Genomic DNA, 18521 nt, shown 5'->3' on the forward strand with positions numbered 1-18521 from the left:
CATCCTGGGATAATAAGAGATGCAAGGAGCATACCTGGACCTGATCCACAGATCTATCTGCATGTAATGTGGAGGAGAGGTCAATATTTGTTGTCAAAAACTACCAGGATTTTGAGGTTTATTACTCAGGTAATCCTGTGAAATCTAATACTGTCATTTCCAAAATCATAATTTCCTAGTGCCAGAGCCAGAAGAGAACCTGATTGCTGAATGTTTGGAACAGTACTTTGGGCAAACAGAATGTTTTAAATAGTCCTAACAGATAAATATATTTGCAAAGCCAAGTATTAGAAACTATTGACTAGAGGGGTTAGAAAAAAAAAATCTCAATAAGTAAAACCTCCTGGTGTTTCCTCACACATATTAAAGGACAGATTGTATTATTCACCCATATTCACTCCTCCCTCCAACAATTGGCTAAGAATAGACAAACTGAAAAAAAGATATATTTGGTAATGATGATCAGCTTCCATTTTTTAGACCAGAGGGTTTTGATGATCAGTGGAATCATTTTCACAGAGAAAAGTAATTGAACTAATATTTTTTCTCTGACTTTATATACTTGTTTTTATTTCTGAGTGGTGGCAACATATACTACATTGGAAAAGGGAGGAAAAAGTCTTTTTCAATTATTACTGAAACCTGTAACATATAGATTACTTAGGGACAGTCTTTAGAGTATTTTTGTAAAAATTCTGTCTCTTTGACCTTCTAATGAGATCTGCCTCAAAGCTCTCTTCTCTGAAGCTGTGATGACTGAGTACATGATTAATGTATTCAGAGGTAGCCAAAATATGTTATTTAACTACTACTTATTTAAATATTATTCCCTCTTTTTTTTTTGTCATAGAAAAATGAAACACATACTGTTAGACTGAAGAAGAAGGAAAGGAACATTATGTGTGGGGGAGCTGAGGATGCTTTGACACCTGTGGGACCTCAGTCTGGTCTGGGGGATTATTCATATTTGCTATTTTTGAGTTCATGAAACAGGTCCAAGTGGCAGAGGTAAAGATCTGGGATGTCTCAGTCTGGCACTCACATTTCATTTGGGCTTGATACCAAGACTAGCAGAGTGACAGACCCAAAAACTCCAGATCAATGATCTTCCCAGCTTGATACTTGCAGCTTTCATAACAACTTCCTGGGTAGTTTTGAGTAGTTTCTGTTATATGTCTATAAAAGCTGCATTGAAGCTCTCCCAAGGAGCTTGGGATTGAGGTAAATTGGGTTGCCGTCTGAGAGTTCAATAGTAAAGAAGGTTTAAAGAGATATGTATTCAGTGGTAGAGGCCCAAGAATTTAGCCCTGGGGCAAAAGTATCAGGTAAAAATATTAATGTAACTGAAAAATAGACGGGTCCAACCAAAGGAGGATTAGTCCTATAAGGTAGACTTATAATTCTGACAATTATAAATCTTATAATTGTCAGAAGCAAGTGTTGACTGTGCCTCTCTATTGTCTAGGGCCCCCCAAGATTACACTAGAGCACCGTGCTATACTACAAATGTTCAAGGGAAGCACAACGATACTAATATCCATCTGTTAGACGCTGAACAGACTACTAGGCACCTCATGGTTCGAATATCAGACAGTACTACATTCCTTTCAGTGAAGTCATATCCTTGGAGAGCTGGGTGTTCAGCAATTTCTTTGATTAGTTGCAAGTACCACGTGAAAATCAACATGGAATAGAAATGGGGGTGTTGTCACCCAATCTGCTTTCAAGGTTTGAAAAGCTGTGTAGTGTCCAACAGGGGCATGCCTATTAGTTCTTAATAATGAAATATACATATATATAGTCTTTTCAATTTATACTTTTTTTTTCAAATGGCTCTATGTTATTAACAAATGAGTACTTAGGAAATTAATGAACTCTATTTACTCTCCAAAAAGAACTGTTTGATATTTCCTTCATCCCATGGGCACTGTGAAAAGAATTGTGAGGTACTCAGGGTATCATGAACTGAGAAAATTTGGAAGCCTCTGGAAGCCTGCCTTCCTTCCTTCCTTCCTTCCTTCCTTCCTTCCTTCCTTCCTTCCCTCCTTCCTTCTTTCCTTCCTTCCTTCCTTCTTTCCTTCCTTCCTTCCTTCCTTCCTTCCTTCCTTCCTTCCTTCCTTCCTTCCTTCCTTCCTTCCTTCCTTCCTTCTTTCTCTCCCTCATGTTTAAGTAAGTTCAATGCCCAATTTGGGGCTTGAACTCATGATCCTGAGATCAAGAGTAACATGCTCTACCGACTGAGCCCACCAGGCACCTCCATTCTATTCTCTTTAATGTCAACACACAGTGGATTCACATGCCTAACTTCTAGTTCCAGTTCCTTGTCACCAAGGTTCAATATCCATTTCCTTTGGAGGAATATTGCTCAGATCTGAGAACTCTGGCACTTGGGCTACTTAGCAACTGCACCATTAATTATAAATTAATAAACAAGTACCTTTTCTATTTCCCTCACAGCTTTCCTAAACAAAGAGAATGAAGTTCTCGGGGGGATACAAGAACCATACAAATTCTCACTATAAATTTATACCATAGCATTCTGATTATGCGTCAGTCTCTAGTTACTCCTGAAAGTCCATGGCTGGTTGGATGATAGATATTTTTGAGCTTGGAAGGCTGAGAATCAGACTCTGGTCCTTAGAATTTCGATATGGTAATGATGCAATGCTGTTAGGCTTTTTGGAATACAACAGTCTGTCTTACTTCAGGTACTATCCTTGGATTCTTTTTTTTTCCTCTTAAATCTGGAGGAAGTCTGCCTGGATTCAAATCTCATCTCTGTCACCCACCATCTAGCTGTGTGACCTTGGGCAAATTACTTAATCTTTCTGTATTTCAGCTTTCTCATCTATAAAATGAGGAAAATAATTATTACTTTAGAAAGTAGTTGTGAGTATTAAACAAAATAATACATGTTAATTTCTTAGAAGATATCTAGCATATTCTAAACCCTAAATAAATATTTCTTCTTATTTTTGTCTTGTTCTTCTGAATTGTGTTATTGCTATTTTTGGTCATGTTTGCCATGTTTCTTTCATTTTTCAAGCTTCTACATTTTCATCAAATTTTTCTATGTTCACACCTAACACTCAAATGTAAGTTGGATGTCTCATGAAAGTCCTGACTATAATCCAAGTCTGTGAGTGTGGAAAGTCAGGAATACCAAACATACTTCATTTGCTCATCTATATTTGCATGGTCCTCTCAGTTAGAAGAGCCATGTGGCCAGTTTTGGTCAATTATATGTGAGTGAAAGTGAAAAGGGATTTTTTAAGTGATTCTCCAGTCTTTTCCCTACCTCAACAAACAGAAAGAACTTGTGTCTTAGAAGATGTAGCTATGAGATAGTGGTGCCTCCACTAAGCTGGATCCTTCATAACTTAGTGGAGTAGAGTCAGCAGACAACTTATATTATATATGTACTATCATTAAGAAATAAACATTTTATGTGTTAAGCCACTGAGATTTCCCAGGTTAGCTGTTCTACATCATATCTAAACTCATACAGTGGGTGTAAATGACCCGTAGGCACCTACTTCATAATAGTGAGCTAACATCAAAGGAATAATTTATATTTAATAAATACTTGCTGAAAAACCTGGAAGTATAGTGTATACATCTTCTAACTTGGAGTCTCTAGAACATCACTGACAGTTGTCAGCTGGGGCTCTGTTCATTTGTAAGTCCTACTGATTTGGCGTCCAAGCTGGCTCATTCACAAGGCTGTTAGTTGATGCTTGACTTTCAGTTGAGAGCTGATTTGGGGCTTTTGACTAGGACAGCAATACTTGGCATCTCTGTGTAGCTTCAACCTTTCACTTTATGTCAGTTGGCTCCTCAGAGGGAATAAGCCCACACGAATGAGCATCTTAAGAGAGTCAAGGATGCAGCCACAGTCATTGTATGGTCTAAGACTTGGAAATCCCAGAATGTTCCTTCCAGTGCATCCTATTAATCAGATAAATAAGTCACTGAGGGTAGTCCCCATTCAGTTAGAGTTTACTTCTCAAAGGGAAGAGTGAAAAATAATTTGCATTTACAGCCATCTTTAATCTATCATACCCCCTCTAAAACACATTAACTAACATCCACATTAGTCATCCATATTAATTAACACCACATTAAAATCCACTCACACGTTAAAATTCTTGCAAACAGAGCATTCATGCTTTATCATAATTGAATATCTGTACTAGTGCCTATTTCCGAGATTTTGTCCATTATTTATGTTCATAGTAATTTAACTGCTGAATAAACTCACCAATAGCACAGAAACATCTTCAAATTTTTCCCGAGGTCTTCCACAGTGCCTAGATTTTAGATATCTAATAAATCAATTTTGAATAAATGAAATGAGACATATATATTCTGTATAGAGGGTCAAAGTTAAAAGCTTATCAAATCAACATGTAAAACGTAAACACATCAAGAATTTTTTTTCTTTCTGTGTGGGTGAAGACTTTTTAGTAAGACAGTAAAACAAACAGTTAGAAGCTTCAGGAGTTATTTTCAGTTTTCATATAAAGAGTGATAAATATACTCTTTTGGCCAAATGGATATTGACTTGAGTAAATAGTGTTTCTTAAAAATGCTAGGAAGAACCAAACATTTCAACGCTTAGGAAAAATGTCCTAAAGTAAAGATAGTGTGTGCATATATATATATATATATATATATATATATACACTATATATATAGTATATATATGAAATATGAGATATTTATATATATGAAATATGAGATATATATGAAATATGAGTATATATATGAAATATATAGAGAGATATATATCTCTTATATATATATATATCAAATATATATGTATGTATTTGTAGTGCAGTCAGAAGAAAAGAGAAAGAACAGATCTCCTAAGAATTCTTAAGAAAAGTATTACAATTAGTGTTATTGAGAGTTTAAGACATTTTCCCCCCAAGTTTACTTGGTTTGTGAGTATATTGGCTTATTCTGAGTTTGCATCAGTTTAAAACTCAGAGGATTAAAATAGAATTGCCAATATTATGTCTACATATTCATGGAAACCAAATGAAGCTTGAATCATATAATTTGTAACAGGACTAAAGGAGGATTGAACTTGCTTCTCCCCCTGCCGCCCCTGTCACCACGACAGAAGCAGCCTGAGAATGGCAGAAAGAATATATGCCTTCTAAACTAAAATCTCGAGTCATTTCAAAACTCTTTCCCTTTGAATTAATTACATACTTTAGTTTGATGCTATGTTCTAATGTAGTCTCCTACATGAGCCCAAAGATTCTCCAAAATAGTCCTTAGAATTCTATTCAGACAAGAAAAATCTGTTAGAAATGAGTATATATAGCACAATATGGAAAAAAATTGTTTTAAATTTAAAATGGGAAAAAAAAACTTTAATTCTGTTTGTAAGACCAAAGGCTTACAGTGTTTCTTTTCAACACATACTTCAAACATCCTTTCCATTGTTATTCATGAATTTTATTATAAAATTCCTTGGCTTCAAATTGCTCTAGGGTTACCAGTTTTTTTCCTAAACCTGCGTGAAAAATTAAGTATTTCTCTATTATTTTGCTGATTGTTCTTTACTATTATAGAGTTTTCTCCCCTCTTGTGCATTTACTTAAATAATTCCATTTAAATTTAAATCGTAAATATATAAATGAAAATCTACTCAATATACTAGTAAATTAGCTATTTACTTAGATATTTACATATTTTGGAATTCAAGGGAGCTTGATATTCTTTTTGAACTACTCAGTGAAAATGAATTTTCAAAATTCAAGAACAATATTAATTGAAATTCCTATCTTAATGGTAAGTGAATTTTTAGTACAAAGTAAGACTTTTCTGCAGTAGTTTGAATAACTGATGAATTAAAGATAGTTTCCTCTGGAAACTACCAAATTATAAAGCCACATCTAACTTTATAAAGTATTGATTGATTTATAAAACTGGTCAATATAAATCCTGCCTTAATGCGGCATAAAAGACCTGATTATAAAGCTGGTAATTGTCTTCAAATGTTGTTAATTTGAAAAAGAGCAATTTGTATTGATTAACTAATAAATCTGTAATGAAAATAATAAGACAAATTTTTATCACCATGCCTAGAAAGGGCATTGGAAAGGAGACCCAAGGAAGGAGTATTATGTAAGACTACCGAAGGCACCTTATGTGCCCTGTGGTGCATGGGCATATGTAAGCGGAAGAATCTGGTGGTGGCTGGGAGGGAGGTCGACAGAAATAATTCTCTGATATTTTTCTGAAGGCTTACAGGCAGTCTTCTGGTGTCTAATATATTTGTATTTTTTAAGGGCTTATTGCAGATGACCTTCTTGTGTATGTCTGAAATAAACTTTGTTAGAGTGGTCAATTGCAAGAATTTAGGGAAGATTACTATCATGACTCTGTTTCTAAAATTCTAAAAGGAAAGCAGCATGAATTCAATACCCACTAATTCAGACAGTTACATGATATCCAAAATAGTAAATAGATGAAAATGTTGTATCTTCTTTAGGTTTATTTCCTTTGAAATTTTAGGAAATTTATATTGTACAATTGGGTCTTAAGAGCAAGACCTAGGGATTGCACAATGATAAGGAAATTGTCTAATTAGCCGTTTCTTTCTTTTTTAAAAATTTTATTTTTATTTTTTTTAAATTTATTTGACAGAAATTTTTATTTTATTTATTTGACAGAAAGAGAGAGCACAAGCAGGGAGAGCAGCAGGCAGGGGGACAGGGAGATGCAGGCTCCCCGATGAGCAGAGAGCCCAACACAGGGCTTGATCCCAAGACCCTGGGATCATGACCTGAGCTGAAGGTAGATGCTTAACCGACTGAGCCACTCAGGCACTCTTAATTATCAGTTTCTATCTTTTTTTTCCCTGAAAAAAAAAAAATCTGAAGTCAGGAAATAGCTGAAGTTGAATAATAAATAGAAAATAAATAATTCCATCTAGCCAAGAGGTTAACCACATACAAAAGCCGGGCATTTTTATTAACTACAGCATTATTTTCCTTCTACATTACCTTGTTAATACCTCCTTCCATATCCATGGTATCATCTTTAGAAACTGAGTCTTATAATATTATATTATAATATCTGCTCTTTTTTTAAAAAAAGATTTTATTTATCTATCTATCTATTATTTATTTATTTATTTATTTATTTATTTATTTATTTATTTATTTGAGACACAGAGAGAGGCAGAGACACAGGCAGAGGGAGAAGAAGGCTCCATGCAGGGAGTCCGACGTGGGACATTGGACGCGATCCCAGGTCTCCAGGATCATGACCTGGGCCAAAGGCAGCGCTAAACTGCTGAGCCACCAGGGCTGCCCCAATATCTGGCCTTTTAAAAACCATACTCACGAGAGGAATTTAAGTGGTGACTATTATTACTGATCTATAGAGATCTGTTGTGTAGTAAATATTTGCCACACTTGGTGGTACCCAGCATTTGCTGATGGTCTTCCTTTACTTGAGAATGCAGTTCCATGGTAGAATGTGAGGAGTGTTCCTAGCTGCATTGCCTTCAGGCATGATTTTCTGTGTATTTGGTTGTTTCAACCAAGATAACTCATGTTTTTCATCTCTCTCTAACACACACACACAGACACGCACACACACAAACACACACTTCCTGACAAAGAGGAGAAAATGCCTTATTATCAGATGTTGATTTATTAAAATACATAATATTTATATATATTTACTAGCATTTTCCAAAATACATAAGAAAAATGTCTTGAGGAGAAAAGTATTATAAATGAAAAATATTTCACATTCATCAAACTTCCCTTTTTTCATGTGCTGGACATTGGAATTTGATGATGAAGATAGAAAGAATATTATCAGGGCGCCTGGGTGGCTCAGTCGGTTAAGCATCTGCCTTCAGCTCAGGTCATGAGGCCGGGGTCCTGGGATTGAGCCCCATGTCAGGCTCCCTGCTCAGTAGGGAGTCTGTTTCTCCCTCTCTCTGTCCCTTGCTTGTGCATGCTCGCTCTCTTTTTCTCAAATAAATAAATAAAATATTTTTTTAAAAAGGAATAATTTCAATGGTGAGGCTAGTATGCAAACATTTCTCTCATAGTGATCTATATACGTATCAAATATTAAACCAGATTAATTGCATACCCAGTGTGATTTTCTTTAACACATACACGTATTACAGGGTAATTCCTGATATCAGAGAGACCAGCAGGTGTGCTGAGAATGAGTTGCATGCAGGCTAGTCAAGGTGCAGTATTTGCAGAGTAGTCTGTGCCCCATTTACAGTCGAGCTATCCAAGGTGCACATCTCTCAGACAGACCAAGTCAGATTCTTCAGGGAGTGGAGCAAGGGATATTCATTTTTCATATGCATTCTCTGGATGGTTGTAAGATACACTATGGAAAATTTGAGGGTAAAGTGTAAATTTCTTCTCCAGAAAGACTTAACTCTTAAGATGAAAATAGAGGAATTAATAATACCTTTAATATTTTGCAGCATATTTAGCACATTCAAAACGTCGGGTTGTAATTGTTACCTTTTTAAACTGCTAAGTTTAAGATGACAATGTTTTCCTCATCCGACAGAAAACTGCAGCAAAAATGCATGGTTTCAAATTCTTCCAATTAGGAAAAGTCCTAAGATTAGGATTAGAATACAATAGTCTTAAAATTCCAGTTGTGTACACCATTTAATTCCTTGCTATTTTGATTTCTTAAGCTTCTTTTCTGCCGCAACACCACTATGTCAAGCTTCCGCAGTAAGGCACAGTATTAAGGCAAGTATTAATAGACCAATTTAGGCCATAACCCCCAAGTGTCTCAGCAATCTGTTTAATTTGGCTATGACAACTAACCCAGCTATAATATTTCAACAGGTTTGAAAAGTCACCCAGAACCATATTTTAGAGTATGACTCAGGTGTAGGCTGGACTAAAGACTCAGAGGTGTATTTCTTTATGCCAGCATTTGATTGACCATGCAGAACTTTCTAACAGGTCTGTTTTTGTTGCACTATTTGCCCTGGCTGGGGATCCTAGTTTTCTGGTGTTGAGTCCTAATATCACTAGAATCTTGAGAAATACCTGTGTCTTCAACCCCTTACCTCACTACAGAGCATAATCGGTATTATAGTCCAAGCAGGTAGACTAATATAGAATTATAATAAACAATTTTTCAACATTTTCCTTTTGGCTAGTGCTAGTTAGAACTGTTGTATCCTTTGCATGCAGAATTACAACAGCTAGTAGAAATGAATTAGTTAAGTGGGTGTTAGAATACGGTGAAGATTCAATGGAATGGCTCTGGGTTTAAAGTCTTAGAGATTAGGGAAAATCTTCACTCTGCCTCGGTGATATATTCACTGGGATCATGTCCAAATCTATCCTTGGAAGAGGCAATTGTAGTACCAGCTTTTAACCTATGTTTTTTTGTGTTCAAAAGGTGGATAGGTGACATCCTTTAGAATAGTCATGCAATGCACTAACATCATTGAACACATTCGTTCTTTTGCTTACTTTTTCCAATGACATCCAGTCTTTGATGTTGATCATTTTTGTTGGCTCATTAATTCAATTTTCCTTTGTTCAATAAAATCTCCAAATGCTGATGTTGAATTGCCAGGAATAAAGATACTGATGATAGAAATGGCACCAGAGAAATCATTGCTATTCTTGGCCACAGACATTTCCAGTCTGAACAATAGCTGTTTTCTTCATGGCTTTCACCAATGTCATATTTTAAGCAGAGATTTTGTGAGCTCAACAAATGAATGGAAAAGGCTGCAAAATACCTTGCAGAAATATTTCACAGGTAAGCAGGAAATTTGGAATAGATTATCAGAACAGAAAAGTTATAAAGAGATGTCTAGGGCAAAAGACAAAGCAAAATTGCTGAAGCGTTCTTTAAAGTACGGTGTGATTCAGTCAGCAGCTTAGCTACTATTTTTGGGTCCAGCTGATTTTGAGTCCATGGCTGTATGGAGAATTAAAGGAGGGAGGTCAAAAGATTAGGCTATTTGAAGATTTAAAAACTATTAACAATGTAAGTTTCATAAGAATATAATGATCTTAAGGTATTTCATAGCTCAGTATAATATAGTTCATATACTTTATAATGATAATTAATTGCCTAAATCAAAATTTTCAGATTGCAAATAGAGTCAAACCTAGAGTTTGATGGATATAATGATAATTAGGGAGGATAGAAGTAAGATGCTTATGTTATAGATTTCTTTCTTTCCTGGCTTTTCCATCAAAGCATGAATAGAAGGTAACATATCCAAAGAAAACTATAATTGCCAAAACCAAAAGTTCAGAGTAATAAGGAGTTTACTAAAAATTATCTAAAACCTAGGGAAATTTTCTGAGTTTATTCAAATCTTTATCTTTTTATCTCTCCAGAGACCCTCAAGAGTGATGGCCGCCCCTTCAACAGTTCTTCCAATCTTCAAAATCTTTTTTTTTTGCTATATACTGTTTTTTTCTCTTCACTCCTTAGTCATCTCTATATAATTTGAATCAGTGTCATGATAATGAAGATAATCCTTCTCAGGCTCTTTCTTTTGGATCACCGCCACTATTCCTGGCAATCAGAGGTACAATGAAAAATTCTCATTATTGGATAATAGTAATGACGGTTGGTGTGGGGGGAGTAGAAAGACATATACTTTCTTTTTTGTCTCAATATATAAGTAAAAAAAAATGCCCCGGCCTAACATCTCTAGTTCTCAAGGCTCTTAAAAAATAGACCAAATTGCAATACGTCTCTTGTTTTCCCACCTGCCTGAAATGACAAAATAGTTAGTGTTCCTCCTTTTTTAATTTAATACGACACATTTGTTTACACCTAATGTAATGGTAATGTTTAATGGTAAACATTAAATAAGTATGCGCTGAAATGAATTTTACACTATGAGACAAAAATAGTAAGGCTGGGCATAAAATTTGTAGTTTAAAATTTATCTGAGTGAAGAATCTATGGTATACCAGTGAGTTATACACTTTCTAAATTATAAAATGTGATATAAAACTCATGTGTTATTATGATTTTATATCTTTTTTTCTATGTGCTATGCAAACCAAATCTTGTACTTTGAATATAACTATTACTAACAATAGATTTGATGATAGAGGGAAGAGTTGGAGCCACTTCTCTAACAAAATCTTTTGAGAACCAAAGAAATACAGAATGTAAATAAGCTAAGATCTATGATATACAAATATAATGTAACCACATATTTTTTTTTCTGCTGGAATAAGTAAAACATTAAGGGAACTGCTCATAAAAGCCAACCATAATAAATGTTTTGCTCAGTAAAGCCTCTAATCTGAATCTTACATACAGCCTTTTCCTTGGGAAAAACAAAGTCACATAGACCCCACAGATACTGCAGTGTAAATCTGTCCTCAACTCATTGCCTCCTTGTTGTCCTAGGCTGTGGTGGCTGGAGCCTACTGCTACCCGCCAACTGCTAAATATTGTTAGATATTCTGTGAGCCAATTGTTAAAGACAGCCATTAATAAATATTAATTTACATAAACTTACAAATAAATAAATTACATTAAAATTAAAGACAATAATTAAAAGTCATCACTTTTTAATGATATTACCACTTGTCACAATTATTCTTTCAGTATTCTTTTGAGATGATTTATGTCTGATGATGGAAGTACTATAGAATTTGGTGATATTGTACATCTCTTCCCAAATCCATAATTAAGGATCTCATGTCACACAAAGAGTGGGAATATTTTACGGGACTTGGTAAATGTTATAAATCAGGGATTGTTTCCCCCCTTGCAGAGCTGGTTGTTAAACATTTCCTAGCACATCACTATTTCTAGGTCACCATTTCTGTTCAGGTGTGTATAAGAATATGATGAAAGTCATCTGTATAGAATAAATTGCATCCTCACCATCCTAGAAATTATTCCCCAAGGCTACAGTTAGGAAAATATTATCATCCAATAGCCTATCCATTTACAACGAAAGAATGGAAATTTCGATATCCTCTGTACATGATGCATGAGAGCTTTTGCTCCTAGCCACAGCACCGCACTGACTTCAAATTCTAGTTCATTCGTATTTGACATTAAGGTTCTTGCCACATGAGAATTTTACCACTAAGTGTGCTTGGCCTTGCACTGGCAAAGCATGCGGACTTCCTAACACAAAGATACCAAGTCCAAGTCTCAGGCAAGTCTCTTGACTATTACTGATCTTAAAGCTTCTCAGGTATATCTAAGTGTTGAAAAATTAAAACTGACTTTCAATTTTATCATTAATGTATCTTGTCGTGTTTTTTATAAGTCCCCACTAATTGCATATTTCTCCTGTCCCTCTCATATTTTTGTTTCCTAAAAGGCAAAGCAAGAAATTCTTTGCAACGTTTTATTAAAGAAATTAAGTCCCACTGAGACAAAATAGTCCCCTAAAAGTGTCACATTTATGACACTTTCTAACAGAGAGTGAAATTATCATTTGGTGAGTGGTCTGGGGACCTGTTAAACTAATTGATTCAAATTCAGGTATGGAAAAAAAAAACAAATTCAGATATGGTTTATAATGATACATATTTTGGATGTGTTTCTCAATCATTTTTACATATTGCCTCTCTAAAGAGAAAAAATAAAAGTAAATATAAATTCTTCCTAACAAGAGAAACTAAATACTAAGGAATATGGTTTTGTCAGATAAATTTGAGCTTTGGGGGTCATCAAACAGTACCATACATGTTATCTTTGCACCCCCACCCCCTAACCCAGAGCCAATTTTCATCATGTTGGGGTAATGTCATCCCTGTTGAGAATGCATATGTCCTTCATTCTGAGAGTGTACTTCAAAATGTCCAAGTTTAGAAGATTTGCCTTTTATTAGAGAAGCTGATTATATGGAGACATCGCATATATATTTATCAGATTGGCTTCTTTCAGTTTTCAGACACCAGGTTAGACATCCAGGGATACTGTATTAACTCATAGGCAGTCTAGAGAAGTGGCATTCACTAAAATGATCACTGGATATATGTAGCAATTTATAGTTAAATTAGCAAAATAAAAAAATTCATTTCACTTGTCATAATTTGCATACTTACTTGCCAATTATGTCTTATTTCTTTTATAAAAGAAATATTACAGATAATAGAATATTTTCTTCATTACAGAAAGTTGTATTGGTAACACTGCTCAAGAGCCTCCTACTCAAAGTGTGTTCCATGGACCAGGTACTGCTGTCTAGTTAATTAAAAAAACAGATTCCTGAGCTCCATCCCAGACCTACTGAATCACAATTTGCACTTTTCATAAGATACCCAGGGTTTCATATGAGAACATGTCAGTGCCACCAAAAAGTCATTCTTTGTCTGCCTTTAAATATTAACTTCCTTGCAAATACACCACATTAGGATGTGCTTAGTTCTTGAGATGTAGAGGTCAATACTCTATCTGCACTATTTTTTTTTTTAAACCCAATGCCCAAACAACAATTAAGTCATTGTAAACTTATTTTATAGATAAGGATGATAATGATATGTTTATGACTTTCCAAGTTGTCTTGTTTAACTAAACAAGTTAATCATTTGCTATAATTGTTTGAACCCATACATCTTTTAAATTTAGAACCTCTCCTTATTATTGGGGCCCTCAGAAAAAAGAGGAATGCAGCAAAAGAAAATCACAGGCAAAGTGCTGTTTATCATAATGTGCCTCTTTTTTGAATCATGAAAATGCTTTGGTCAAGATAAGAGGACCAACTTCTAATAAAGGCAGCTCTCCGGGAGTGGCAGTAGATATTCACCCTTGTAACTGCAAATTTTAGTGAAGTTAAACTAATTTTTAAAATAAAGATAAAAATTAATCTATTCATCATTATCTATACCAACCCAAAGATACTTAATATCACTGTAAAATTTTAAAAAATCAATTGAGTTCTCAAAGTTGCAGAACCACTCACTGTGGCCTCCTTTGAAACTGAGAAAAATCTCGCTTCACACATATTGTATAATATCTCTTCACTTTGCATCAATAGTAAATTGTTTTATGACAATGATATTATTAACATGTCAAATATAAGAATTATTACTGTGAGTCTTAGGTAAATCATTTGAATATAATTATGTTCTACATACTTGTTCTTGAAGATGAGTATTCATTTCTTCACAAAAAGCCAAGATTCTAAGATAAACAGTTCTTGTAAAGATGTATAGGGCTTAGTTCAGGCTCTGAAGATAATTAGAAAGTTTTGCAAATGGGCTGGTCCTGAATTCCAACTCTTGAGATAAACCAGGGATCCAAATAAAATAAGCTAATCTGGCTCAAGTTTTATAAAATCATGCCAAGATTCCATCTTTAACTGGTTAAAAATACAATATACTTTGTGATGGCCAAATAAAAAATAATCACATTATTTTGTGATGAAGACTACGGTCCATGTCTTTCTTTGAAGTGAGATTAAATTTATTTTCTTCTGGCTCAGCTTCCTCAGTTTCAAGAGTACAATTTGTATACCTGAATTATTAAAGCAATCCTTTAAAGTGCAATAAAAAATTTCAAACTTCTAAACTTGTAGACCTTCGAGGAGACCTTTCCTTTCATTCACCCTCACAGAGATCTTTTCCCTCTTGCTGTATTTGATACTACTTTCCAAAGCTGAGAGACAGGATATTAAAAATATATGTACATGTGATAAGGACTCAACAGCCCCCACCTACAATGGTTCCCAGTCAGCATGCTGCACGAACTAAAATCGGTTTTATGTTGCAAAGTCCTGGGGTAGTTTTCATTTACCTTCTACTGTCTGAATTATCAGATGGCTTATCTCCAGCTGTGACAGGTTACTTGAATTTTAAGAAATGTGACTGGGAATATATGGGACAGAACATCATACTAGAGCCTAGAGCACTATCTGTGGACAATAGGCTTGGCCAGGATACTGAGAGGACAGTTGGAGCTGCCCTATACTCTGGGATGACATGGATGGAGAGCAAGGTATTAGAGAGGGAAGATGAGAGAACAGGCTCATATTTTATCTATGTCTCATTTTGTTCAGGACTAAATGAGAAGACTATTAGCTGAACTAGAGCTTCCTAATTCAATCAGGAACCCTGTATTTAAAGTCTGAAGCTTGGGGCTCCTGGGTGGCTCAGTCAGTTGAGCATCCAACTCTTGGCTTTGGCTCAGGTCACGATCTCAGGGTTGTGAGATTAAGCCCATGTTGGGATCCCCACTCAGCACAGAATCTGCTTGAGAGTCTCTGCCTCTCCCTCTGCCCTCGCCCCCAACTCATGCTCTCTCTTTGAAAGAAAGAAAGAAAGAAAGAAAGAAGAAAGAAAGAAAGAAAGAAAGAAAGAAAGAAAGAAAGAAAGAAAGAAAGAAAGAAAGAAAGATCTTAATAAAAACGAAGTCTGAAGTTTGGTGAATTTTAAAGACTAAGCTTTATTAATTAAGCAGCTGGTTTTAATTCAAAGGTTATGCCAAGCAAAGTATACAAAGCAGCAAAGACATTTCAAATACCAATAAAGATGACTCCAAAAAACATTCTTGTAAAAAAGTTTTTGGGTATTTGTTAGAAAATAACTTTTTATCTGAATACTCTGCTGATACTTCTCTCAAATATCCACTTCACTGTTACATAGCTCATGGTCCAAGATAGCTATATTATAATTCACATACTTCTGGAATATAATAGTCCCTTTTGTCTTACCAGAGAAAGTATCGTAGTAAAGTACTTAAATAAAAAATAATAAGTAAAAGAGAAGAATACATTTTAGTAATTGAAAATTATAAATTTATACTGTTGCAATATGTTTATAATTTTCCAACTAATTAAATAAGTTAGCTATTTGCCATAATTGTTTTTACTGTTAGTTTGAGAAAGTAGTTTTTCTAAAATTGTATAAAATAACATGCTTAAATAATTGCATAGAGAAAAACATAATTGAATAAACGTATGGAGAACAGGACTGATAGTGATATAAATTCTAAGAGAGTGTAAAATTGCCTATAAAAATTATCAATAAAATTACATTTCCAAGAATCACAAAAATTCACCTGAATGAAATTAACTATATTAAAAAACACTAATCATTATACTTGTGATTATATAAAAAGATTCCAGGGCATCTGGGTGGCTCAGTGGTTCAGCATCTCTCTTCAGCATGGGGCGTGATCCTGAGATCCTGGGATCAAGCCCACATCCAGGTCCCTGCAAGGAGCCTGCTTCTTCCTCTGCCTGTGTCTTCCCCTCTCTCTCTGTGTCTCTCAGGAATAAATAAATAAAATCTTTAAAAAAAAAAAAAAGATTCCTACCTGTAAAAACTTGCATTTAAAAAATCCAACACTCTTTGTGTATCTTTATGATATAATGTATCAACATGATGAGAACTACCTTCAGCAAAACATTAAAAACAACAGTTTTGAAAATAGATTTTCATGAGTATTTCAGAGCAACATTATATCCTGTTTATAAATTAACAGACTATCATAAATAAATAAAAATATTTAAAAAATAAAATAAAATAAAAAAAAAATAAATTAACAGAAATTATAAGGACTTATTTTGTTCACTCTAGTTATTAAATCTTCCTAGGAAGAATCCTTACAAAATACATGTGCTGTAGAAAGTATATTAAATCATTTCTAATTAGCGGAAGTACTTCTATGCTTATATAAGCATTTTAAAAGTGTCATATTTATAGACAACTAAAACTTGGCTAGCTAACATTTACTTCTTGGATTCCAAAACTATATCCTAGGAAACATAATAACATTTAAATTTTTATATCCCCCACAATTCTCCAAATATCTGACTTAGTTGCACTATTTAAATATAAACTATAAAATTTCAGCCATAAATGCTTAAAAACAAAAGCAATCATTTAAATTATATTTTGCATTGAGTACTATTAAAAGTACACTGTGCATTTTATACACATTTTATATAAATACATTCAATATAGTACGTTACACAGAACTACATGTGATACACTCACAAACCATTAAGAGATTTTCAAGGATAATTTGATTGAATCTTATTTCTGTTTTGTGCATTGGCTTTAGAATCCAATTCTGGGATGAAATCTGTTATTTTTCATGATTAGTTATTTGAGTGATGTTTATTTATTCTAAGGTAGGTAGACACTTAGACATTAAGTGTCCCAATTTTCTCTATCTCTTTCTCACTCTGATAAAATGGTAGAGAATTTTCTAATGGTAGAGAATTCCAAATTTACAAAATTCTGAATAATACTGAAAAACAGATGTCAAGTCTTCTTGATATGGATAACCTCCTGTGTCAGATGTCAGAAGTTTTCAAACAGGAGGATTTAATACAGGGATTTTGCTACTCACATGTAGCAGGCTATTTAGGAGCAAAGGGAATCTGCAAAAAAATGGAGCAGAAAGTAGCTACCACCCCAGGGTTGGGGAGTAAAAGGAAGAGAGCAGGGTAACCAGAAGCTGCAGGCAGACCTCTGAGTAGCACTCCCTTCCTGACTGTGGCTGAGCCCTCCGAGCAGGAAGAGTGAAGCAGAAGAGGCTGACTGCTGAAACTATCTGCCTGCCACTCTCCCTGCTTGTGCTCTCTCTCTCTCTCTCTGTCAAATAGAGAAATAAAAATCTTAAAAAAAAAAAAAGGAAAATTGCTATTGAAGGAGTCTATGAAGTGTAATCTGTAGAGATCCACCTGTAGCTTTAGACCCCCTATAGAAGGATGAATTTGGAACTAAGATGCAGTGTATCAAAACCCACAACTATGATAAAGCAATTATTGGCAATATTTAGTTATTACATTCTTTTTTTTTAAGATTTTATTTATTTATTTATTTATTTATTTATTTATTTATTTATTTATTTATTTATTTGACACAGAGAGGGAGCACAAGCAGGGGGAGCAGCAGAGGGAGAGGGAGAAGCAGGCTCCTTGCTCAGCACTCAGGGCTCTATCCCAGGACCTGGAGATCATGACCCGAGCTTAAGGCAGAGCCTTAACTGACTTAGCCACCCAAGGGCCCCATTACATTCTTTGAATATACCTATCAAAGTATATTTAGCTCTAATTAGAAACTGTTTACATCGAACTAACCAATGCTAATAAAATCTTTTTTTCTGCTATAAAGCTACAACTCTTTGATACTTAAGTTTGTCATAGACTTACATCTTCTACATATTAGATTTAACTCTACATTTCATTAAGAGTTATTGAAATGGCAAATTCAGAATATGGTGTTATGGAGAAGAAGAAAACCTCATAATTTGCATCACAAACACCAGTTTTTAATCCAATTTGTATCATTAATTGATTTTGGACAAATTTTTTAAGTTGCCTGAACTTCATGTTCCTCATTGTGGGGTTTATTTAATGATTCTGAATGTTATTTCAAAATTCATGGATTAGGGAGTATTTGATTGAATTAATTATTGAAGAAAAATACAATAAATTTTGCTGTTTTCAGAACAGTGAGATGATATGCTATAGAAGTGACCTTACATAAATTAATGGGGCTATGAAATTATAAAGAAATTATTTAATCCACTGATTT

General features: G+C 34.4%; 1 long non-coding RNA gene across 3 annotated transcripts in view; it reads right to left on the reverse strand.

Moving 5' to 3' along the window:
• Positions 1 to 6813: 6813 nt before the first annotated feature.
• LOC106559756 overlaps positions 6814 to 18521 on the reverse strand; it is a 38450-nt gene continuing 26742 nt past the window's right edge. The window contains exons 3-4 of one of the 3 annotated variants that reach the window (XR_005370920.1): positions 8523 to 8622; positions 6814 to 6877 (exon numbers count right to left, since the gene is read on the reverse strand). This is a non-coding gene — a long non-coding RNA (uncharacterized LOC106559756). Of the gene's footprint in view, positions 6878 to 8129; positions 8383 to 8522; positions 8623 to 16207; positions 16264 to 18521 lie in introns of those variants that run through there. The other 2 variants (XR_005370919.1, XR_005370921.1) reach the window with 2 other exon arrangements.

Source organism: Canis lupus, chromosome 15 (genome assembly GCF_011100685.1).
Source record: "Canis lupus familiaris isolate Mischka breed German Shepherd chromosome 15, alternate assembly UU_Cfam_GSD_1.0, whole genome shotgun sequence".
NCBI classification, from domain to species: Eukaryota; Metazoa; Chordata; class Mammalia; order Carnivora; family Canidae; genus Canis; species Canis lupus.